The sequence below is a fragment of the Chionomys nivalis genome, chromosome 26 (assembly GCF_950005125.1).
Source record: "Chionomys nivalis chromosome 26, mChiNiv1.1, whole genome shotgun sequence".
Classification (NCBI taxonomy): Eukaryota; Metazoa; Chordata; class Mammalia; order Rodentia; family Cricetidae; genus Chionomys; species Chionomys nivalis.
Genome location: NC_080111.1, coordinates 34,696,444 through 34,723,137, shown reverse-complemented (window position 1 = coordinate 34,723,137; position 26,694 = coordinate 34,696,444). Strand labels below are relative to the sequence as shown.

The 26,694-nt window shown below is 38.4% G+C and overlaps 3 pseudogenes; 1 reads left to right on the top strand and 2 right to left on the bottom strand.

Moving 5' to 3' along the window:
- Positions 1 to 103: 103 nt before the first annotated feature.
- LOC130866956 (40S ribosomal protein S19-like) lies at positions 104 to 539 on the bottom strand (annotated as a pseudogene).
- A 5,961-nt stretch (positions 540 to 6,500) lies between these two features.
- On the bottom strand, positions 6,501 to 13,501 carry LOC130866848 (zinc finger protein 431-like; annotated as a pseudogene).
- A 1,895-nt stretch (positions 13,502 to 15,396) lies between these two features.
- On the top strand, positions 15,397 to 25,638 carry LOC130866847 (polyadenylate-binding protein 2-like; annotated as a pseudogene).
- Positions 25,639 to 26,694: the final 1,056 nt, after the last annotated feature.

Below are 26,694 nucleotides of genomic sequence, written 5' to 3'. Positions count from 1 at the left end.
TTATGCCAGCAAAATTTGTTGAATATACTTTCTTTTTTCATCTTATATATATACATATATTTTTTTATGAATGAGGCAATTTATTAACCCAGCATCCTTTGTTCTAATGCTTCTTGTTGGCAGGTCACCTGTCCGGCAATCCTGTCCAGATCTCTCTGTCCCTGAGGTGTTAGCTTGTGGCTCCCATCTTGGTCCTTTTCCACCATTTTCAGTTCCTCCAGGGCTTGGATAACATGGCAGGTCACACTCTTGGAGCCTCTGCTGAAGAAGCTGGTCCTGACACCGTTTCTCTGCCTTCCTCCATAGATCTTGGTCATGGAGCCAACCCCGGCACCACCATGCAGGTACAGGTGTGGTGCTGTAGAGGCAGCTCCTGTGTAGAACCAGTTCTCATCATAGGGGGCAAGCTCTTTATGTTTGGCCAGCTTGACTGTGTCCACCCATTCGGAGAGTTTCAGCTTCCCGGACTTTTTGAGGAAGGCTGCCCGAGCTCTGAGGAACTCCTGCTGGTTAACGTCTTTTACAGTAACTCCAGGCATCGTGCAGCCTCCGTGCTACTAGCCAGGGAAAAGGGAAAGGGCCCATCTTATATTTTTTTGATTCTTCAACAAAATTCACATGTAGTAGGTGAGTGGATTGATATCAATTCTTAGAATCAGTTTCATTGGTCCTCCTATCTGTTTTTGTGTCAATACCAGGCTCTTTTCAGTACTGTAGCTCTGTAGTAGACTGAAGTCAGGGAATGCGATGACTCCAGAAATTATTTTTTGTATACGGTTGTTTTGGTTATCCTGCATTTTTTTTTTGCTTTTTTTATATGAAGTTGAGTATTTTTATTTTGAGGTCTGTGAAGAATTTTTCTGATATTTACAAGGGAATGGTATTGAACCTGTAGATAGCTTTTGGAAAGGTTTTCATTTTTACTATCTTGATTTCTACATAACAAGGGCAAGGGACATCTTCCCATTCTCTGGTGTCTTCTTCAGTTGTTTTCTTCAAAAATTTAATGTTCATTTCCTACAGTCCTTTCACTTCTTTAGTAAGTGTAGGGACATAGCCCCACCCATTGGGGGCGTGTTCGCCTCGGGCTAATGTTTACGGATAAATCTGCCGGGCGGGAGCCCAGCAGCCCTTTTTTTGTCTTTTGCTCCGCCGCGGGAACCTGTGGTCCTGTAAGTCTATTTCCTTATTAAAGCTGTATATATCTATATAATCTGTCTACATTCATTTGCTCTGCCACAAGACGTCCCCTCTCCCAACAGAGTTTGCCCTCAGGGTTGGGGACATCTTTTAGTGGTTGGTTTAGGGTTGAGGGGATAGGGTGATAATTTTTTGGAAAAAAAAAAAAAAAAAAGAGAGAGAAGAGGAAGAAGAAGGGGGATTAACTGGTTTTTTGGGATGATTGGTATTTGTGAATTACTGTTTATAGAAAATTGTACTGGTACTGTTTCTTGTATACTGATATGTTAAATATTGAATGTGAGTGTTCCTACCTCTATTTTTGTATGAGTATGCTTATAACTTTGTCTATATTGTATTGATACTTCTACCATATTACATTGTACATTTCTACCTCTGATACTATGACATTGTTTACAGTTGAAGATCATTGTCTTCATATATTGCACAGTTGTTTATTCTTTTAGTCTTCAAAGTTAGATAGGTATTGAGAATTATATGTTTGTCATATTTATTTTTAAGTTTATCAGGTCTTTTAGTTACATAGAGATTATATTTAGTATAGATAGTATGATCTTCAACCTCTTCGAAGAGCTGTAGAAAATGGCCTTTAATCTAACCTAAAATTTCTATGCCAAAGAGACACAATTACTCCTGGCAACACCACTCTACTCCCGAGAAAACGTTGAGCACCAAAGACACTCCACTGGGAGTTTGTCTTCTTGACAGAACTGGCCTTTGGGTTAAGAAAAGCCCATACCTCAACTTCTAACAAAGATACAAAATATCCCTAAGTGGATAAAACAGGATTGTCTTATCTTGCCAAGACAGGGTAGGATAGTCCTAAGAAAGTTCCTTGCCTTTAGTAATGGTATGCCAGTTATGTTAGGCCTTAGCCAAATTTGGTTAACTCAACATTGCAAACGAGACTTTGGGTGATTGCCCAGGTAGTCAGTTGTCTCTGTCAATTGTTACACATTTTGGATATCTCTCGATTGTTAAGTAATCTTTATTCCCTTCTCAGATCTTTGACGGAGTTAAAGATTATATAATTGTAGTTACTCTCTATGTTATTTAGACTCCTTGAGATAAAATGTTTAACAAAAGTTTTGTTCTCAATATTGTTTGTTATATTTATTATTTGTTATTATTGTATATAGTTGTATTTGGTTTGGTTCTATCTTATTTAGACAAAAGGGGGAGATGTAGGGACATAGCCCCACCCATTGGGGGCGTGTTCGCCTCGGGCTAATGTTTACGGATAAATCTGCCGGGCGGGAGCCCAGCAGCCCTTTTTTTGTCTTTTGCTCCGCCGCGGGAACCTGTGGTCCTGTAAGTCTATTTCCTTATTAAAGCTGTATATATCTATATAATCTGTCTACATTCATTTGCTCCGCCACAAGTAAGTTATTTCATAATATTTTATATTATTTCTGGCTATTGGTAATGGTGATGTTTCCGTAATATATTAATTCTACCCATCTTTTTTCAAAAAATATTCCTTGTAACCACCTTCTATCTACCTTCCTGATGACCACTCGCAATCTTCTGGTAACCATAATTATACCCCAACTTCTAAGGGAACCTTTAAACAAAACATACAAGTAAAAGTGTGAGAGATTTGACTCTTCATGCCTCTCGTATTTCACTTAATGGTATCCTTGAGAGATGGCTCAGTGGTTAAGAGCATTGCCTGCCCTTTCGAAGGTCCTGAGTTCAATTCCCAGCAACCACATGGTGGCTCACAACCATCTGGAATGTGGTCTGATTCCCTCTTGTGGCCTGTAGGCTACACACAGACAGAACATTGTATACATAATAAATAAATATTTTTTAAAAAAAAACATTGTTGAATTTTATGATTTTATGGTTCTGGTTTGAGAACCAAATTGTGTTTCTTTCACTGGCCCTTTTTTTTAATGTTTTGGCTTTTTTCAGGGAGATGTTGCTTTTTTACCTAGTTCTAGATTCAGAAACAAAGGGCTTTTCTTTGGCTCTGGCTTCAGGCCCAATGTTGGAATACCCTTGCTGTAACCCATAATACTTCATAAAAGGTTTTATCAAATACAATCCTGGCTCAAACCAAAATAAAAAGAGGTATCATGATGCTTAAAGAAATTGTGGACACTATCAAATTTTTCTCTACACAATAGCTACTTTTGGTTAACTGACTGTAAGTGGCTTAAGTTCTTAAAGAATAATTTAAAATAAGTCCCTAATCTTTTCCTCAGGTCCAAAAGATTATGATAATATGCACAAGCTTTATCAGATTGATTACACACAAAGTCTTACTCTTATATGAAGCACGAAACAATATGACACTGAATTAATTTATAGAGTTTCACTACAGTATGATGTTTTCTCATGTTTTTGAAGAATAAACACATTAACTTCAGATTTTCTCTACATGTAGGCTTATATTATTTATTTGGAGATGATTGAAGGAGCTGCGAGCCACTTCCTGCCACCCAGCTCCTGGCTGCCAGGCTAGCTTATGCCCCGAAATAACAACACACAAATTGTATTCATTTAAACACTGCTTGCCCCATTATAGCTAGCCTCTTCTAGGCTAATTCTCACGTATTAATTTAGCCCATTTCTAATAATCTGTGTAGCACCACGAGGTGTGCTTACCAGAGAAGATTCAGCATGTCTGACCTGGTGGCTGGCTGGATCGCGTCTGCCCTAAACAGGAGAGGAAATGGCGTCTGCCTCACTTCCCTCTTCATGCCAGCATTCTGTTCTGTCTATTCCACCCACCTAAGGGCTGGCCTATCAAATGGGCCAAGACAGTTTCTTTATTAACCAATGACCTTCCTGTATCATTTCCCCTTTTTCTGTTTAAACAAAAAGGAAAGGCTTTCACTTTAGCATAGTAAAATTACATATAACAAAACAGTTAAAATTAAGAATTACAATATTTACATTTATTTTATCTTTATCATAACTAAGGAAAACTATAACTATCTATTTTTCAACTCCATCAAAGACTCCAGAAAGATATAATATTACCTAAGTAAATGAGAAGTAAGCAACTTACAAAACTCTAGAAATCACAGAGACATGTCACTTCCTAGACAGTCATCCAAAGTTCCTCTGTACAGTTGGGGCATCCATCTTCGGCCTACAGGCCCATAGTTTCCAGCAGACATTTCAATGAAGCAGGAAATTTCAAAGGCAGCTCAGTCACTATCTGTTGTGCCCTGCAGAATGTCTCGCAGACTCTTTCATGAATCAGGAACCCCGAAAGATCATTTCACTTTTAGGCAAGTTTAGCAGTCCTCTCTCTGAGGGTTTTCTGTGTCCAGTTTATGCAATAGTCCAGGCAAGAGCAGATTCTTGCCCAAATGGCTATCAAACTCCATAAGGAGCCTCTACGATGCCCATCTTCCTCTTGAAGTAGCTGGTGTTGCCAGGATCAGATGTCTCTCATTGCCATGCAAACCCCTAAGTTATTAAAATATTTTAAATGCCATATTCTGCAGTCTTTGAAAGATATGAAGAATGCCTATCTAAAATATATCTATGCACATCTAAAATATCTAACTAACATAACTACAAACTTGACTATTATAGATGATTATCTATTAACAACATATATACAATTACATTTTGAAATGAACTACACAATCACAATACCTTAATCAATATCAGAAATATATACACACAACAAAATTGACCTTAAATTAATATCAGTTAACCAAGATTCAATCAATCCAAATTATTTATATCTATATAATATCCCCCTTTAAATGTAAAAGAACATTTATAAACAATATTTGGGAATATGGACGTAGTTATTTCACTCCAAACTGCTTCCTGCTATATAGAGGCGCTGTTAATCAGGTCTTTGAGGGTATAACCTGTGTGCTAGATTCATCTCAGTCAGCAGTTAAGTAATTTTCTGAAGGTGTTCACAGCAACCTTTCAGGAGGGCGTGGTCTATCATACCATATTAGAATAGAAGCAATCCATAGGGTCTTTTTCTTTCTTTTTTTTTTTTTTGAGACAGGGTTTCTCTGTGGTTTTGGAGCCTGTCCTGGAACTAGTTCTTGTAGACCAGGCTGGTCTCGAACTCACAGAGATCCGCCTGCCTCTGCCTCCCCCAGTGCTGGGATTAAAGGCGTGCGCTACCACCACCTGGCTAATCCATAGGGTCTTATCCGCTGTGAAAACAAAAGAAGAATCTCTTTTCCAAAGTATCATATCCTTAGATCCAAATTCTGAAGTCAAGGTATTTTCAAAATATCTATCTTGGATTAGTTCAGCAGCATTTACAAACACATATCTTTTAGCAGATGTTGCTCTTTCCTCACCATTAAAACAATTCAAAGAGAGCATAATAGCATACAGTATCAAGATTCTCTGTGTATTTTCCATCTTTGTGCGGCTTTACTTTAACCTCTACTTCGTTTATTTTTACTTTTATTTTATATTCTCTGTATATCTTTGTCCTGGAATAACTCTCTAGACCAGGCTGTCCTTGAACTCTCAGAGATCTGCCTGTCTCTACCTCCCATGCATTGGGATTAGAGGCTTGTCCTACCACACCTTGAAGTCACAGAGGTCAATCTCCCTCTGCCTCCCAAGATTTGGGATTAAAGGTGTCTACTACCATACCCAACTACTCTCTTTCTTCCCCCCTTTTTTTAAGAACTTTAAATTTAGCCTGCATATATTTTAAACACACTGTAAATCATTTAAAAGTTTTCTTTATTTTGAATCTCTCTTTATTATATATCTCTCTCTTTTTTTCTGACCACATGAGCTTTTCAATTACTGAAATATGGGTAGGATTAAAGCCGTGGCTTTGCCGGTTAGATCCAGCCCATTCTTTAGCTTTCAGCCTCATGGCAGAGGTACCTGATGTAGCCATGTTTATTGCCACAAGTCTATGGCATTTCAAGGTGCCTGCCAGCAAGCAAGCTGCAGCATTCTGCTCCCAGACCACAATCAGTGAACTGCCTGCCTGAAAGATTCAGAGTTTGACCTACAGGACAGCACAGAAAGGGGCATTTTAAAATGGCACAACTTTTTTCCTGCTACTGGTGAAAACAAACAAGTATTCACGGCTTTTATCAACACCATTTAAGTGTTTTGTGGCAGGACCTCTTAAGAGCTGCAGGGTTTTGCAGCTAAAGCTAAGTCAGGAAACCTTTCACTCATAAGATTTCTTTCTAGTGTGCATTCTTTTATGAATGTGAAGACTAGTTTGATATTCAAAGGTCTTAACACACTGATTGCATTCATAGGGTTTCTATCCAGTATGTGTTCTTTTATGCAATTGAAGATGACTGTGACGTGAAAAGGCCTTACCACACTCAATTACATTCATAGGGTTTCTCTCCAGTATGTGATCTTTTATGCCTTTGAAGAGCACTGTGTTGAGCAAAGGACTTACCACACTGATTACATTCATAGGGTTTCTCTCCAGTATGTGTTTTTTTCTGCCTTTGAAGTTGACTATGACATGCAAAGGCCTTACCACACTGATTGCATTCATAGGGTTTCTCTCCAGTGTGTGTTCTTTTATGTATTTGAAGACCACCAAGCTGGGCAAATGCCTTACCACACTGATTACATTCATAGGGTTTCTCTCCATTATGTGTTCTTTTATGCAATTGAAGATGATAATGACGTGCAAAGGCCTTACCACACTGATTACATTCATAGGGTTTCTCTCCAGTATGTGCTCTTTTATGTGTTTGAAGATTACCGCGTTGAGCAAAGACCTTACCACACTGATTGCATTCATAAAGTTTCTCTCCAGAATGTGTTCTTTTATGCAATTGAAGTTCACAGTGATATGCAAAGGCCTTACCACACTGATTACATTCATAGGGTTTCTCTCCAGTATGTGTTCTTTTATGCTTTTGAAGAGTACTGTTTTCAGTAAAGGCCTTACTACACTGATTACATTCATAGGGTTTTTCCCCAGTATGTGTTCTTTTATGTATTTGAAGAGCACTGGGTCGAGCAAAGGCCTTACCACACTGAATACATTCATAGGGTTTTTTCCAGTTTGTGTTCCTTTATGAGTTTGAAGAACACTGTATTGAGTAAAGGCTTTACCACAATGATTATATTCACAGGGTTTCTCTCTAGTATGTGTTCTTTTATGCATTTGAAGATGATTGTGATAAGCAAAGGTTTTATCACATTGCTTAATTTTAGAGCATTTTTCTCCGGTATGTGTTTTTTCATTCCTTAGAAGATGAGTGTTATAAGACAAGACTTTAGCACAGTGAGAATATTTGGAAAACTTCGCTCCAGTTTGATTTCTTTCAATCCTGCAAGGACAATTAAAACATGTAAAAGCTTCACCACATTCAATGCACTGTTAAACCTCATATCTTTATGAATTAATTTCATATTTTTTTCCAATTGCAAAAAGAAATCAAACATTATGGTTTTATAACTTTGTTTAAAATCATGTTTTGTTCACCCATTAGGGGTCATTTTGCATCTCAAAAAATATTTGTGATGATAAATTCCTTTGTGATATGGTTTACCTTTTCATCTATACCTATATTTTTCTATTATATTTTTTACATTTTTGAAGAGAACTGCATACACTGAGTGCTTTACCAACTTTACTGCATTTATAAATTTTACTATATTGTGAATCATTATACATTTGATAAGTGAACTAAGACACCTAAAAGTATTTGCACAGACCTAGAACTCATTGTGGTTTTTTTGTAATGTGAGTTTATGTATTAACAATGATGATAGAAAATAAATTAACTTTGTATTCTTGGATCAAATTCAACAAGTATACTCTACCTAGGAACTATATTTTATCTTCTTAATTGTTCTTAAGGAGAGATATGCTAAATCTTTCCATATCCCTATGCTCATACTCTTGTGTCAAGAGTAACATATGATATATATAGGAAAGGAAGAATAGTCAATAAAAGATTTCCACATTGAATCCTGACGGTTTGACTTTCTGTTCCTCATAGACTTGTGGTATAGATATTAAGGTTTCTCCACAACATGTGCCCCTTGATCCTTGACTCCAACAGCTGCTTTCATTAAACTTAACACAGTCACAAAAAGTATATGAGTAATACAAGGCTTACCATGGGCTCTTGATTTAGTAGAAAGTTTTGCAGCTATATTCATCATCACTGAAATGTGTATACATTTTCTGTCATGAGTAACAAGAAGCAAATGGACTGGCAGATGTATAATATAGCGCTCATGGTTAATGGTAAAATCTGTTTAGTCATTGCTTCCTTGACTTTTTCTTAAATGAATGCCTTGCAAATGCAATTCACATACAGAAAATTGAACTATATGTATTTGTGAGAATTTAATAACCATCAATGCATTTAAAATTGTGCTTATTTACACTGTTGTTTTGTTTAAAAGTGTCATAACACATTACAAACTCATCAGAGGCACATTGTTATAAACCTGCACAAAAAAATTACCTTGCATGCCTTCTACAACATTGACAATGTTCTTCAGTGTTATGGTCTTCCCAAATGTATCCTAAAATACAGTACCAGAATATGTATGTTATATTATTTAACAATGTGCAATAATTAGCATATTATCCTAAGAACTATGACTGTATTATTCACCTCATTTTCTTTCTTTCTAAATCAAATTACAGAACAACAACATAAACCAAGGAAAAGTTGTCTCCATATTTTGAAACAAGAAAGAAATTTTACCTATAGTAGTGAGGTTCCTGTAGGTCTCCAGCATCACATCTTTGTAGAGAATCTTCTGGGAAGCATCCAGCAAATCCCACTCTTCCTCAGTGAAGTTGATATGCACATCATCATAGGTCATTGCCTTCAAAAATATACCACACATGTATACAATGTAAGCATGATAGTGAAATGCATACTTCTTTGAAAGTATAGTTTTATGATTGTGGTGTTCCCCATTATTATTCCATAACATAGACAGCCACTTTGGAGGGAAATTGAAAAGGAGAATCAATTCTGTTATATCTTATACCCTTTGTATAGGATACTACCTTATAAGAGCAATATCTATTCACAGGGAGAGAAAAAGAGAAAAGATCAACAGTACATTGTATGCGTGAAAAAAATTATATAAAAAATTACTGACTACAGAAAAGAAAAAAAGATGGACAAACTGGGTGTATTGAAGTATTGTGCCTTTAACCACAACACTCAGAACACAGAGGTGGGAATATTTGTCTCTGAATTGAATGCCAGTCAAGTCAATGCAATCATGTCCAGGAGAGGTGGAAATACACATTAAGTCCCTGTTTCTATTGCAAACTGGAATGAAACAAACAGTGGGATAGAAAGAACTGAAAGACTTTTATTGAACTTCCCACAAAGAATTGTTTTCACTCAGTTAATGACTCAGAATACTCAGGCAGTATTAATGTTATGAAAACATGGCATCTTGGCAATCAGAATGATGCCCTCTGTCAATTTCTAAAATTCAAGACATTATGAAGCTCAGCACAGCAGCATATACTTGACATAAAAAATACCTACATTCTAGCACCATCATCCAATATCATAAAAACAAATAGAGCCAGGAATGATGCCTTCCCTTAGTTAGAGGAATTGAGAGCCACACAGTTACTCAGATAAGCAAACACAACAATGAAAACAGCAGGTTACCAAACTCCTGAGGACTGAATAACAAATGTTTCTGTTATATTTTATGTGATTTAGAGATCGAGCCTATAATGATGTTAAAAGCATTTCAGTAGGGCTGAAGAGATGGCTCAGTGGTTAAGAGCACTGACTGCTCTTCCAGAGGTCCTGAGTTCAATTCCCAGCAACCACATGGTGGCTCACAACCATCTGTAATGAGACCTGGTGCCCTCTTCTGGCACACATGGAAAAAATGCTGTACACATAATAAATAAATAAATCTTTTAAAAAAAAGGCATTATCATCCTGACATAATAATATCGACCAGGTTGAGTTGTTGTTGTGGGCCCCCATCTTCTTCCTGGAAATTTAAAAATTACTGCAGGAAAATTCACTGTTCATTGTGGAAAACTTAAACACTATATAGACATATACAGACATACATATTCAATGGTATGTAAAATAGAGACAAAAATGGGTATGAAGAAAAGTGAAAAAATTTCTAAATTCTTTTTTTTTTTGACCCCATGCTCCTCACATGAGACAAAAACTCTAAAATTTTATTTTAACAACATGCTTGGATTTATAGAGGAACAAAGCCAGTTTCCACCACTGTACAGTCATAAATATACATCCACCTAAAAAAAGGCACCCAATGAAATAATAGGATAAAAGTGTAGATTACTGAATCTGCTCTAAAAAGAATAAAGTGGCATATGTATGTATGATGAGATAAAAGGTAGACCATTAAAATTAATTTTAAAATTAACTACTTATTTATACATTTTACATTGATATAGATACGGATGCTTCCTTTTGATACAAACTTGACATAATTTTTGTTAAAACATACTGTCTATGATGTTATATTCTTACTCAAGGTATTTTACCTAATACAACTCACTTAAACATGCAATGAAAATTTGTAGTCCCCGAAAGTTTTAACATAAACAAATGAGGACATAAAGTACTGCAGGTTAGTAGTTTGTTACTTATTATAATTGAAATTATACTCAAGTTAGGTAAGTTTTTCAACATTATACAGAATTTTATTAGATGATTCAAATGAACATACTTTAGAGAAAATGTTTGCTGAAGTAAAGAAAACTTTGTCTCCTTGGGGATTAAAAATTACCTCTGAAAATATACAAAAAGGAAATTCTATTTATTATTCAGTATGTAAAATACTTTTATGTCGGGCGGTGGTGGTGCATGCCTTTAATCCCAGCACTTGGGAAGCAGAGGCAGGCGGATCTCTGTGAGTTCGAGACCAGCCTGGTCTACAAGAGCTAGTTCCAGGACAGGCTCCAAAACGACAGAGAAACCCTGTCTCGAAAAAAAAATTAAAAAAAATTAAAAATAATAAAAATAAAAAACTAAAATACTTTTACAAAAATTTGAGCCCTAAATTTAAAAATTAGGAGAGATTATTTGTGGAATCTTAATAATTTTCAGAAATTGCTGCAAGGCACTGATCATCTATATCCAACTATTTGGGTAAAAAATTCAGAACAGTAATTAGAACCAAACTATAAAAGGTGACAAGGATTTAAATAATCAAAGAGAATTATCATCTAAAGCAGAGAAAAAACTGGTTTAGTGGAAATAAAATTATAGGATGCACATACGGATTGTTTGGATCTGAAGTTTGGTTACATTCAAGACATTTTTTTTGATACAGGCTTTTTCTTTAGCTTTGGAACATGTACTACTCCTTGCTCTTGTAGACCAGGCTGGTCACAAACTCCAACTGCCTCTGCCTCCCAAGTGCTAAATTAAAGGCTGAGCCACCACCTCATGGTCTTCATTCTAGACATTTTAACCTCTATGCATTCCCCTATAGGAATTTTACTGGAGAGGAAAGATATTATTTTAAAATCAATATATTTACCATATAAACAGACTAAAAGCTATAAAGTTATGGGGAAAAAATCGGAGTTGATATTAAAAAGAAAACTGAAACTTCATCTATTAGCAAGAATTAACTCATGTTAAATTATGGACTGTTTTACTAATGTTAAAATTGAATCATAATGGACAGCAAGTAAACAGTGGCAAAGTGCTTGCAGTAATTTCTTGGGAGAGATTATCAACAAATATCCCTTTTACCATAATTTTAATAATCATAATGATCATCTGGAGTCATTTCAGACTTAAGGAAGCCCTTTGAGCTCAATCATGCCTGCTGTGCTTCTTCCAGTAACTTTGAGGGCTTTGAATAACATCTGTGTTAGCCAACAGAAAAAGGATTTTGCCCAGCTGAAAGAGTCCATTTTTTCTACTAAGATTTGGGCTAAGCTGGGCGATGTTGGCACACACCTTTAATCCCATCACTCAGGAGGCAGAGGCAGGTGGATCTCTGTGAGGTCGAGACCAGCCTGATTTACAGAGCTAGTTCCAGGACAGGCTCCAAAGCCACAAGGAAACCCTGTCTCAAAAAACCAAAAAAAAAAAAAAAAAAAAAAAAAAGCAAAAAAGCAAGCAAGAAAGATTTGGGCTAGTGTAGGCCAGCCAGGGGCACTCCTTGTTAGTGATTAGAAGCTGCTTAGCTGAATCAAATAATGCACAGGTTTGAGCTGCCTCCAAACACAGTGCAGGGAGGTGCGAAGCTGACTGTACTGCTTTTTGATCTGCATTTTGGCTGTGTTTAGTATATATGCTGGCTGAGAAATAAACTCAGGCTGTTTTCTATTGACCGTTCATCCTCTCAGTCTAACTTATAATTCTGTCTTCATTTTGTTAATCTAACTTTTCCTTAGCCTCAGCATCCCCTCCAAGGGAACCCCTAGGTGAATTTTGTTAGACTGACCAAATGGGGTATCCTGTCTTTATAAGTTCTAAGACTGAATGCTGTTTCTACAAAAAGCACAATCCTCAGCTCCTCTCTCATATGACCCTATATTCCTCTCTCTGCCCAGGCATGCCACTTCCTATCTGCAACTCCCTAGTGATAGGATTAAAGATATGAGACACCAGCATTGACTCTACAACAAACTGGTGTGACTACTGGGATTAAAGGTGTGTGTCAGTATTGCCTGTGGTGTAAGGCTGGCCATGGCATCTGTTTTACCTTATGATCTTCAGGCAAGCTTTATTATTAAAATATTATTTTATTATTATAATAAAAATAAAATAAAATAATTAGAAGCAAGCATCTGAGATCAAGAAGAGAAATGTAAAACTGTTTATCACCAAAGAGTATAAGAAATATTCTGAGTACAAATTGGAGAAGGTCCATCATTTTCAAAGACAATGAATGATATAATTAAATTGTGGTTCACAAAATCAACAATATAGATGACACCATTGACAAAACAAGACACAAACACACACACACACACACACACATATATATGTTTCTTAAAGAAGAACTGTAAAATTCTAATCAAAATTAATTCCCAAGAAATCACTGGCCATCACACTTCCTGTATACTCCTGTTCTGTCCTTTACCAATAATAGAAAATGGGTTTGGTGAAAGGGGCTGTTTCACCAAAATTTACAATATTCTCTTGAAGTCTTCTGGTGTTTTTACTTTACAGAAAGTAGGGTTTTTTTTTGTTGTTGTTGTTTTTGGTTTTGAGACAGGGTTTCTCTGTAGCTTTTGGTCAGAAAGTAGTTTTGATTACTCAAATCATCTCATTCTCTTATGATAAGGAAAATGATGTCTGTTAGGATCACTTACCATGTTGTTTCCTACAATTGGTGATTGAATCCAAGTCTGCATCACAGTGAGGAAATGAAATCTTTTCAAATGGAATTTCAAGAGAAGAGATTTTTAAAGAATCAGTGTACATGTAAATCAACTTGATTTACTCCAACTGCTCTATAAGTTCCAAGGACTTATGAAAATAAGGTTACTGCTATTTTTGTGTGTTTGTGCATGAGAGAGAATATCATACACACAAACACACACACACAAAGGTGACATACAGAAAGGAAGGTTGCTGAATTGGGAATATTAGAGATTTGTTAGCTGTAGGCCCATATTTCTGAATGATGTAGCAGCCAAGCATAAAAGCCATAGGCCCAGTCTGAGTTGATCACATGGCTCAGCAGACAAGCTGTCTCTGCGTAACTATAGCAAGGATGTATAGGTCCTTTCTTCTTTGTTAGAAATGTAGATCTCCTGAGGAGAGATGTTGGCTGAAACTGGTCAGAATGTTTGGTGCTTATTTCTTGGTAATTTGGAGGAAGTCTTATAGAGACACTAATTCATGGCCTACGAGAAAGCTAGCTTACAGGTAGATGTGGACGTGACTAAAAGCCCATTCACCTGGTTGCCTAGGACACAGCCTAATGTGTTTTCCCGCTCAATTTATGTGATGATATATAAGGTGTTTGGATAATAAACAAGAAGAGATCTTTGAGAGATCTTGCCCTACAAGGATGACCATGTAGGTTGCCTCTGATCATTCCTCATGACTTCATTCCAGTCCAGTTAGGTAAAATAATTATCTGTGTTGGACCTACACGGGCTTCAACAATTAACCTATCAACTAGCATGTAGGTATCTGAATTCAGGTCATCCACAAAAAGAATATGTGCTGATCCGCCTCCCCAGACACATAAAAGCTTTTATCCAGTAAGTCAAGTCTTTCTCAGATTAATAAAAACAAGAAAAACAAAACATAAAAAAGAAAAAGATGATCCTTATGAAGATGATCTACAAAAATTATGATTTTGTGTATGATAAGTTTCCACCATTAAATGAATACAAATAGCTATGCCCAACAATTTATAACTGGACAGCTGATAACAAACCAATATTCACAGTAGAAACATTCAGAAATCTCAAGGGATTATGTATTGATTATACCAACACTTAAGTAACAAAGATTCAAATATGAAGATAGCAACAACTGGAAAACATAGAAATGCCAGGAAATGGAAAGAGGCAGGCATCTAAGATGAATAAAAGCAGACTTTTAACATAAACTTTCCAAAAGACAATAATGACCTGATAAAATTAGAAATTTTCTGAAGAAAACTGATGAAGGTCCATTATTTTAAAGATAACCAATAATATATTTATATTACAGTTAGATTACAGAAAAATTAGTATAAAAATTCATGTATAATGACTTCTATACTTTCCACAATTATACATAAATAAAAAATGTGCACAATTTTTGTGAAAGAATTAAGGGGAAGGATATAAAAAGGCAAAAGCAGATGCAGAAATATACAATCAACTTTAATCAAAAGACGAAAGAAAACTTAGGCAAGGAAAAGTGTGATCTTGACCAATGTTACCCAGCTACCTCTGATTGTATGTGATTAAATAAACACAAACTGCACAATTTTCACAAAATTATCTCAAAGTAACCCTTAAACTGTTGTTTCTGACCTCCAGTTACTAATATGTCTTTCAAAGACAGAAGCCTCATGACATAGATGTTCTCTTTGCAAACAGAGGAGATCTCTTGTGATGGCTCCTCATCCCCTTGTGCTTTCTTCTGATTTCATATAAATGCTGCTCCACTGATACCCAAGCCCAAACAACCTAGAAAAATGATTTAAGGAGTAGTGGGGGAAGCAGGTGGTTGGAGATTCCTGCCTGAGCAGTGGGCCCAGGGCCTTTAGAGAGCCTGAGAGGGAGAGCCAGAGGTACAGGGGACCATGGAAACAGCCTGCCCAAAGAGCACTGGTACTGTGCCCCCCTCAACAGGTTCTGGGCACACCTGGGGAGTCCCTGGCAGCCAGGAGCAGGAGGAAGAGCCAGTACTACTTAAGGTGAACCCCAGGGATAGCATCATTGAGGGCCCAGAGCTATAAGTGATCAAAGCTTCAGGGAGTCAGGGAGATAGAGGAAGAGGATGAGAAGTTAAAGGAGCTACAAAATGAGGTAGAGAAGTAGATGAATAAGAGTACAACCCCAGGCAATGCTGGCTCAGTGATCACGTCTCTAGGAGAAGATGGAGGCTGATTCCAGTTCCATCTATATTGGCAATGTGGACCATGGTGCAACAGCAGAAGAGCTGGAAGCTCACTTTCATGGCTATGGTTCAGTCAACCATGTTACTACAGTCTGTGACAAATTCAGTGGCATTGCCAAAGGGTTTGCATATGTAGAATTCTTAGAAAAAGAGTCAGTGAGGACTTCCCTGGCTTTAGATGAGTCCCTGTTTAGAGGGAGACAGATCAAGGTGATTCCCATCAGCACACAGATGGGTTACCCATGTGCCCATTACTGTGCCCGAACTGCCAATTACAACATCTCCCAGTCTTGATTCTGGGATCAAAAAAAAAAAAAAAAAAAAAAAAAGAATTAAAAGAAAAGAAAGAAAAATAGAAGATGGAAAAATATTTTTAAAAAAGATATACTGTGGAAGGGGGAGAATCCCATAACTAACTGAGGAGGGACCTGCTCTGTGTAGTAGTGCAGGCCCAGGGACTGGGGCAGGGGTGCCATGATCCCTCTTGAGATTCAATATAGACACTTCTCAAATGTGCAAGCTGCTCCCTGTTTGCCTGCTCCACTTCACTGTCTTTGGGCCTGGTCAATGGTAGGTGGGCATGGGTGGTAGGAGGGCCTTTTTCACCCAGAGTTCTGGAAGGGCACCAATCTGTTCGGCTTGTTTCCTTCCCTCATCTTCTCCCTGCCTTTTGCAGACACTGCCTGCCTTCTCCTGTCCTTTCAGGTCTAGGCAAACTCTGCCTTTCTTTCCTAGGGCCTCCTGCTCCTCAAATTTGTCTGAAGAACTATTGTTTGCTTTTTTGTTTATTATTCTTTCTCGAGTATCTTTCTTTGCAGGTTTTTGTAGTGGAAAGAACTCACTCCCAGTGGATTCAGTGTAAATTCCACTTTCCCTTGGGGAAATACACTACTTTGTTTCGGGAAGTTTTGCAGTGTATTGTTGTTGTTGTTGTTGTTTCAGGAGGTAGGAGCTGGATTTTGTTTATTTTTTTAAACTCATTTAAAAGGGATGGTTTTTTTTAAAATAATATGTCATGAATAAAGTTGTTTATGTAAAAAAAGAAAAATGATTTAAAATTCATTTTCTCCTACATGAATTATGGTCAAAGATATGAATTATGCTCTATCTACCTGCCCAACACAATGCACTCCTGAGAAATGTCTGCAGATCAGAAACTCCTTTGTCCCTTGGAACTAAGTTTCACTGGATCACACCTTTGTAGCTAGTGGCAGGATCACATTAAAAGCATTTTAATCACGCATTACTAGAAGATCAATATCATCATTTCCTACCAGTTCCTAAGCTATTTGTAATCTTTATAACACAAATCTGACATTGGAATGCAATATTGAGAACTTCTGGAATCTAGACCTTCAGTTTCCTAATCTCTCTTCCCACTGCACACCAACAGCAGTGTCCATGTGTGTACTCTGGACAATCACCATCATATTTTCAATGTCCAGAGACTCCCCTGCCCCAATAAATTCATATACAGGGAGGCTCAGAGGACAAGGGACACTGCCAACTTGAGCCACATGAACCAACATAACTACAGTCTTGATCATGATCAGTCCAAGATACAGCAGAAATGACAGTTCAACAGACCTGAACACCCAACACTTACCATGGTATTGCTTGTGATCTTCCTTACTACTCCTATTGCAGAGGCAGAATAGAATCATGGAAAGAACCCACAAACTGCCACTAGTAATCCCCATTTCTAATACTTCCCAGAATTCCTCACTGGCTAGGGCCACCTAGCTGGGCCTCACAGTATTAGCAGCTCCTCTATACGAGGATCAGAGATCAAATGACTCAGACAGCACAGTCCTTCCAGTTCTGCCCTCCCAGCCCAGCAGAGAGGGGCCTAGATTAGAAAGATTGTAATTAGTACACATTCTTCCACTCCCCTTTAGCACATCCTGTTTCTCACCCAAAGTACAGTGTCCTTTGTGTGCACATTCCATTGCACACTCACTTCCCAGTGCAGCCATTCCATTGCCTAGAGATGGAAAATCCTGCAAACAGGTCACATTCATAAAGTAACAAATGTTACTGTTTAACTGTGGTTACTTTGTAACTGTTGTTAAAGAAAAACAGACCATGAATTAGAAAACAATCAGGATCATGTTAGGTCTTGGAGGGAGGAAAGACAATGTGAATATGATGTCGTTTTAATCTCAAAAATTATTTTGAAAACTTGAAATAGGCTAAAGGCCATGTGCTCCAGAGACTAGGGATTTGTATTAGAGCACAATAAATATTTGTCATGTATTTTCCCCTAAGATGAAGGTCTTACTCCAGAAAAGTACCAGTCCTGTTAAGCAGGGCCACAACATTTTACCCAAATCATCTGTTTTGGATGAACTATTGTAATATCGCAATTAGGTTTCAAGATAAGGTCAGTCCCATACCCAGATTGCCTTTGTCTATGGACTGCAAACAATGGTCAATCAGGACAATCATACAGCATCACAATTGACTACCTGATTCCACATAAGTAATCTCAGTTGAAGGAGGAAAGGTCTTACCCTCAGGCCAACCTCTCACTTCCTGCACTGTGTCTCCACCAGCTTCAAAGGTGGTCAATGAGTTCAACTCTTATACCAATCCCTCTTCATTTCTAAGTCCCTAATAAAAGCCAGAATGAATAGCAGACACTCATTAACTGCTCTATTTTTCTTTCTCACTGACTAGTGGAGGACAAACCTGGAAGGAGTTGCAGGTTTGTCTTCCCAGAACTGGGCAACAGAGGCAGGATTAGGTGTTCACAATAATTCTCAATTACAGAGCATGAGGCCAGCCTAAAGTATAGGAGACATTGCTCTACACAGAAATCAACATAACTTGAAAGAAATGACATGAAACTATTAATGACTTATTGGAGAACAGAAAAAAATAGAGATAAGAGCAGCAATACACTTAAAGAAAGTATTTAAAATTGGTACCAAAAAGTGATTTTTTTAAAAAAAATATTTATTTATTATGTATACAATATTCTGTCTGTATATATGCCTGCAGGCCAGAAGAGGGCAACAGACCTCATTACAGTTGGTTGTGAGCCACCATGTGGTTGCTGGGAACTGAAAACATGACCTTTGGAAGAGCACGCAATGCTCTTAACCTCTAGCCACCTCTCCAGCCCCCCAAAAAAGTGATTTTTAAAGGCATGATAATAATGCACTTTTAGCTGGGCAGTGGTGGTGCGTGCCTTTAATCCAAGCACTCAGGAGGCAGAAGCAGGCAGACCTTTGTGAGTTTGAGGCCAGCCTCGTCTACAAGAGCTAGTTTCATGACAGGCTCCAAAGCTACAGAGAAATCCTGTCTCAAAAAACCAAAAAAGTGCACTTTTAAGATTAAATAAAATTTTCTATATTGACTTTAAAAAAAGAGTAGGCACTTCCCTAGGAGAGGGGATATCATTAACAAGAGATAGATTGATGGTGCCCTTACATATGTTGACTTCTGAGATCTGTAACCTGACACATAGAGTTAGGCAATGGCCTGTTTTTCAAATCTCCAAGCCTACATAACTCTGTCAAGCAAGATCAATCATATTTCTTACCAAAAGCAATGTACAGATCGAATACAATGCCCAGCAAAATTCCAGCAAAATTCTTCAAAGGTTTCAAAAGAACAGTACTCAAATTCATATGAAAAAAAACAAAAAAACAGGAAAGCCAAAACAATCTTATACAATAAAAGATCTTCTGGAAGCATCACAATCCCTGACTTCAATCTTTACTACAGAGGTAGAGTACTGAAAACAGCCTGGTATTGATATAAGAACAGACGGGAGGACCAAAGGACCTGAATAGAAGATGTGGATATCAATCCACATATTTTCAAACTCCTGATATTTGACAAGGAAGCAAAAAATATTAAATGGAAAAAGAAATCATATTTAACAAGTGGTGCTGGCATACCTAGATATCAACATGTAGAAAAATGAAAATAGACCCATATCTATTACCAGGCACAAATCTCAAGTCGAAATGGATCAAAGACCTCAACATAAAGCTAGCCACATTGAAACTTATAGAAGAAAAAGTGGAAAGTACACTTGAAGGCATTGGCACAGGGAACTACTTCTGAAATATAACCGCAGGAGTACAGACACTGTGAGAAACAATTAATGAATGGGACCTCCTGAAACTAAAAAGATTCTGTGTTGAAATATGAGCGGAAGGGCTGCTTCCCACCGCCACCTGGCTAGCTTTACCCGAAATAATTACACGGAAACTGTATTCTTTTAAACACTGCTTGGCCCATTAGCTCCAGCCTCTTACTGGCTAGCTCTCATATCTAGATTAACCCATTTCTAATATTCTGTGTAGCACCATGATCTGGTGGCTTACCAGAGAGATATTAACCTGCGTCTGTCTGGAGTGGGAGAATCATGACAACTCCTGACTCGGCTTCTTTCTCCCAGCATTCTATCTGTTTAGTCCACCCACCTAAGGGCTGGCCTATAAATGGGCCAAGGCAGTTTCTTTATTAAATGAAAGTAACTCCTCCATCACTTTTGTAAAGCAAAGGACATGATCAACAAGGCAAAATGACAGCCTACAAAATGGGAAAAGATCATCACTAACCCCACATCAGACAGAGGTCTGATTTCCAAAATATACAAAGAACTCAAGATATTGGACACCAGAAGATCACACAATTCAATAAAAAAATGGAGTAAGGACCCAAACAGATAACTCTCAACAGAGGAATCTAAAATAGCTGTAAGACACCTAAGGAAATGTTCAATATCGTTATTCAGAGAAATGCAAATCAAAACAACTCTGAGATTCCATCTAACACCTGAAAGAATGGCCAGGATTAAAAACACCAATGACAACATATGCTGGAGAGGTTGTGGGGAAATGGAAACACTTCTGCATTGCTGGTGGGAATGGAAGCTGATACCATCCCTTTGGATGTCAGTGTGGCAATTTCTCAGAAAATTAGGAAACAAGCTTTCTCAAGACCCAGTAATAGCACTTTTGGGAATATAATCAAAAGATGCTTAATTGTGCCACAAGAACATGTGCTCAACTATGTTCATAGCAGCTTTGGGTGTCATAACCAGAATGTGGAAACAACCTAAATGCCCCTCCATAGAAGAATGGAAAAGGAAAATGTGGTAATTTACACAATGGAGTGCTATACAGCAGAAAAATAATGACATCTTGAATTTTGCAGGAAAATGGGTAGAGCTAGAAAACATTATTTTGAGTGCAGTAATCCAGACACAGAAAGATAATTATCAGATGTACTCACTCATAGGTTGTTTTTTAAGCATAAAGCAAAGAAAGCCAGCCTACAAATCACAATCCCAGATCTTAGACAAAAATAAGGATGCTAAAAGAGACTTACATACATCGAATCTACATGGCAAGTATAAAGTACAAAAAGACAAGATCTCCTGAGTAAATTGGGTGCATGGGGACCTTGGGAGAGGGTTGAAGGGGGGAGTGGAGAGGCAGGGAGTGAAGCAAAGAAAATTGTAGAGCTCAGTAAATATCAATAAAAAAAGATCAATCATATCTGTAGAGGATAGTTGCCTAATTGCAAATCAATGTTCCTTGACTCAAGATAACCTTCCTAATCTGGACACCGACACAATCTAGTCTGTGTTCATTCACATGACATTAATTTACACATGCTGGGCAATTACAAACCTCTCCTGCTACCTTAATCAGGCCCTTTTCTATAGTGATGGCTCCAATAGCTGATTGCCTACACTGTGCCCCCTGTAGTTCACACAATAATCTATTCTTCCTATTGTGGTCTGAGGACAGAAGAAAAGCTCCACATGCAAATCCTTTTCCTTCAACTGCATTGGGCAGTCAGCTACGTGGCTCAAATGCTTTATTTTATTTTATTTTATTTTATTTTATTTTATTGATTTTGTTTGAGACAGGGTATCCCTGTAGCTTTGATGCCTGTCCTGGAACTAGCTCTTGTAGACCAGGCTGGCTTCAACTCACAGAGATCTGCATGCCTCAGCCTCCTGAGTGTTTGGATTAAAGGTGTGCACCACCACTGCCCAGCAAATACATAATTTTAAAACTGTGAATTGGTACAGTCACTTAAGAACTTTGCGGGTGTAATATAGAGGACACTCAAGGTTGCCCGGGAAAGCAACACACGGGGACCAAGGCCACCTGAGTCAACATAATAGAAGTTGTCTCAGAAACAATATTTCTAGTCAGATGGAAATGCAGCTGTTCTAGAATTAATATGCCTTTCCACTGAGAAATCACATCACACACTTAGAAGATTAATAAAGAGAAGTCTCTTTAATGATGTTATGCATTTATCTCTGTCTAATGCTCAAGGGGAGCTAGGTTAGACAGATTTTGCATTCAATATATGCTGTTATCCATAAGTATCCCTTAGGATAATGGTCCAGATTATACTCTGAAGAACTGAAATAGAAACAGTCATCTTGCCAGTCTAAATATTTAGGCAAAAGTATTCTCAGAATATTCTCTTAAGTACGCCAGTGACAAGTTACAGCAGGTCATTCTTCACTGACAGGGTTTTAAGGTGAGATCACAAGGGAAAAGAAAGACTGGACTAGACAAGTAAAAGATAAAAAAGATAGGGTGGGGAGGTGTTGCAGAAGATTCGTGCCATGCCTAGTAAGCTTCTGAAGAAAAATAACATCTTAGGCGGGCAGTGGTGGGACACACCTTTAATCCCCGCACTCAGGGATTTTTCGAGATGGGGGTTTCTCAGTAGCTTAGGAGCCTGTCCTGGAACTCTTGTAGATCAGGCTGGCCTTGAACCCTAAGAAATCCAACTGCCTCTGCCTCAAGAGTGCTGGAATGAAAGGTTTGCAACACCACCACCTTTAAATCGGTGACGGTTTTTTTGGAAATTGTTTGGAGTCAAATAACTGGACCATGAGGGACTTCATAATACAGGGAATATGACAGCAGGTTCCCACCCAGACCCATGGAGGTAACACCATAGTGTCTTCCGCACCTTGCCTTCTGCTCCTCCACATAAGGAGACAGCATTCCCTAACTCACCATGTTGTACTTCTCCATTTTGCCAAAGTTCTCAGCTTATCATCTCTCTGCAACAGCAACTGCACCTGAGAACATGAATCCACTGGCGCCACCTCTTCTTCAAAGCCAAGACTGAAGGCGGCTGCCCGGAAGAGACCTGCATTGCTTCTGACTGGCAGGTCACCTGGAGTGCATGATTGGCTAGGGAGTGCTGAGTGACAAGAGCACTTCACATAAGGCTATAGTGTGCTTAAAGAGACCAAATACTGGTTCCTGTCCAATCCATTCACCCTAATAGAGAACTTCTCCACACCGGAGAATATATGCATTTCAATAGCACTTGCACCGGGCTTTGGTAGCGCGCGCCTTTAATCCCAGCACTCGGGAGGCAGAGGCAGGCGGATCTCTGTGAGTTCGAGACCAGCCTGGTCTACAGAGCTACTTCCAGGATAGGCTCCAAAACCATAGAGAATCTCTGTCTCAAAAAAAAATAGCACTTGCCCCTGGCTACAAAAGCAATCAATGTCATCCTCTTGCACTCCATAGGAACTTTCTCTTTTTCTTCCAGCACACTACATGACTTGTAAGGTGCACTTGGCTAGGTCGGTGGAGGAATTCCCTGTCCCACAGATGTAAGGATGCCTAGAATACTAACAATTAAAGAGAGTTTTAATGTTACAAAATGAAATATTTTTTCTGTGGCTTCATTCTGACGTCATATGAACTGAAAATACTTTTTACATGGTTTTCACAGGGATTTTATACAACAGGAAAGAGAAAAGCAGGAACCAGATCTCAATCAAGATGACTGGTCTTTCCCCCATTGGAAAGCTGGATGATGACTCCATTGTTTATGGGTTTTATTCCTGAAATTAGAAGCAAACTCCAGGAGAATGAATAATAATAAAAAGAGTAGTGTTCATGGAAATTTGAATACATAGAGAATAATGGAGCTAGAAAGAATGTCTTCATGAGCACTATTGTTAGCCAGCACATCTCCCTCCATAGTCAGGTGAATAAAATATACAACTGCATTATTTAAGATTCTCTATATCAACAGGACTGGTAGAATAAATATTACCATGTATGTAAAAAGTGGGCTTATTAGAATGGCTCACAAGCTGTGGTCCAGGTAACTTAAGAATAGCTGCCGACCAGTGGCAATTGAAGAATCCAATAGCTTGCTTTTCAGCCTTTTGTCTAAGATCAAGCGAAGAAACCAGTAGTTGTTCTGCCCACAAGGCTCTGTGACTCAGCTGGTTTTAAGTATTCACAAAAATTAAAATGAAGTAGGCTCTAATGCTAGTAAAGGAATGAGCTTGGTAGCCAGAGCCAGAGCATAGAGGCAAAAAAAGCATTTTCTTCTTCAAAATACTTTGTATGTGACTGCTGCTCCAACAGAATGGGAGATGCTGATTAAAGATGGGTCCTGGTGGGGGCTGGAGAAATGGCTCAGAGGTTAAGAGCATTGACTGTTCTTCCAAAGGTCCTGAGTTCAATTCCCAGCAACCACATGGTGGCTCACAACCATCTGTAATGGGGTCTGGTGCCCTCTTCTGGCCTGCAGGCATACACACAGACAGAATATTGTGTACATAATAAATAAATAAATAAATATATAAAAAAAGATGGGTCATGGTCCTTATTTGATTCATTTTTTTTGTGTGTGTGATTTCAAGACAGGATTTTTCTGTGTATTTGTAGAACTCATTCTGTAGGCCAGACTGGTCTCAAACCAGAAAATTCCACTACCTCTGCTCATGCGTGATGGTGTTAAAACTGTGCACACACGGGCTGGAGAGATGGCTCACCGGTTAAGTGTGCACAAACACCAAGCAGCTTAAGGTGGGTCCTATCATCTCAAACTATACACATTAATGGAGGATTGTCCCATTTCAAAACCTTTAAGTAAAATCTCTCTCAGGTATAATCAATTCTTTGTGTAGTCAATTTTAACTACCAAAAATAGCCAGACATTTCAACAGATGAAATGAGAAAAAATTCTTGCCTGCAGGAGGCATAAAGAGTTGTTTTCAAACTGCTTTTCCTCAACAATTGAAGCATGGAGATTTTACGTAGGGAATCTGAACATGCCCTATCCTTCAGCATGCTCAGTTAACAAATCCACTTCTAACCATAATCACAATGTAAAAGCAGAGATATTTAGGGACATTCTTACCTCAAAATCATGTAGGAACAAATGTAAATTAGACAAATGATGGAAAGAAATGCGTCTGGCATGCTCATACTGTACCATAAGGTTTTAGTTGAAATTCAAGTGGATGACACTGTGGAAAGCCGACTATTAATCTTGATGCTTATTTTAAAAGATAACTTTACCAACACCAGAAAAAAAAGTACCTTCAGTTCATCTGATCTCAGCATGAAGCCACAGCACAAACATCTCCGTTTATGACCTTAAAATTCTCTTTAGCTGTTAATAATATTCTGGGCATTCTTTCCCCTGTGGGACAGGAAATCACTGCACCTACCTAATATAGTGCAGTGTAGAAGCTAGCTAGCCAAGTTGTGTCCTGGAAAAAAAAGGAAAAGATCCTATAGAGTGCAAGATTATGACACTGTCTACTTTTGGAGGCAAGGACAAGTGCTGTTGAACTACATACCTTGGCCCTTCTAGAAAATTTTGACTGGGGTGGGAGGAATGGCCAGGAACCACAGTGCTGTGTCTTTAAGCACACTATATCCCTGTGGACAGTGTTCTTGTCACTCAGATCGAACAAGCCAATCAGGCCCTCCAGATGACTTGCCAGTCAGAAGTAGTGCAGGCCTCTTCTGGGCAGCGACATTCAGACTCAGGTTTGCCGAGGAGCTGTTTTCAGTGGTTTTTTTTTTTTTGTGCTGCAGTGAAGTTGCTGCTGCTGGAAGTTGAAGAACTGAGAACTTTGGCAAGCTGGGAAACAGCAACATGGTGAATGAGGGAATGCTGTCTCCAGATGAGGAGGAGCAGAGGGTGAGGTGAGGGAGACAGCATGGTGCGTCCTCCTGGGGAACCTGCTGCCGTATTCCCTGTGCTGTGAAGTCCCATGTGGTCTTTGTTAATTCATAGACCTAGGGTCAGGCCTCTGAATAACTTTGCACTGTGGCCTAAATCTGCTTAGAAAATTGGGAGCAGGGTGCTGTGTGTACAAACATTTTTCTTGTCAACTTCAATATGCCATACTCAGAGAAGCCTAGTTTCTCCAGTGTCTTCTCAAAATTGAGCACTTTGCATTTAACCTTACATACAATCTCCATTTGTGTTTAACTATGTGGTCGGTGTCAAGGCATCTCACCTGTTGGGTAGCACTGCACTTCTAAGCTGCAATGTAGAAGAGGAAAATTGCTGATATAAAGAATTTGCCAATGCCTTGGAAATGGTTGTCTCACAAAGTAGAATTAGCTGAGGGAGGACTGCCTCTAAATCACCCAGAGGATAAATGTGTTTTAATCAGGGCTGTTAGAGATAAGGATAATAGGGTACATGCTGTTCAACTGGATTGTCCAGATGTTTGGCTCCAAACCATTACAAAGAAGCCACCATTGATTTAAAACCAGACACCAGGCACATCCCCATAGCAAATAACAACCTCTAGCTGGGCAGTGGTGATGCACGCCTTTAATCCCAACACTCGGAAAGCAGAGGCAGGCAGATTTCTGTGAGTTTGAGGCCAGTCTGGTCTACAAGAGCTAGTTCCAGGACAGGAACCAAAAGCTACGGAGAAACTCCGTCTTGAAAATTCAAAAAAAAAAAAAAAAAAACAAAACCTAACCTCTAACAAGCTTTAAGATTTCATGGAGGCATTATAACCTCCATATAATGCCTGATGTGGTATAAAGTTCCAGTTTTCTATTTGAGAAAAGCACAGTTCTTCCAGATTGGCAATAGGATTCAAGGTGACATATAATTGAAATGCAAAACATTGTTGTGTGGAGGAGTAACCTGATCAATCAAAGCTTTTGTATTATGCCCTCTTCAGGAAGGAGGAACA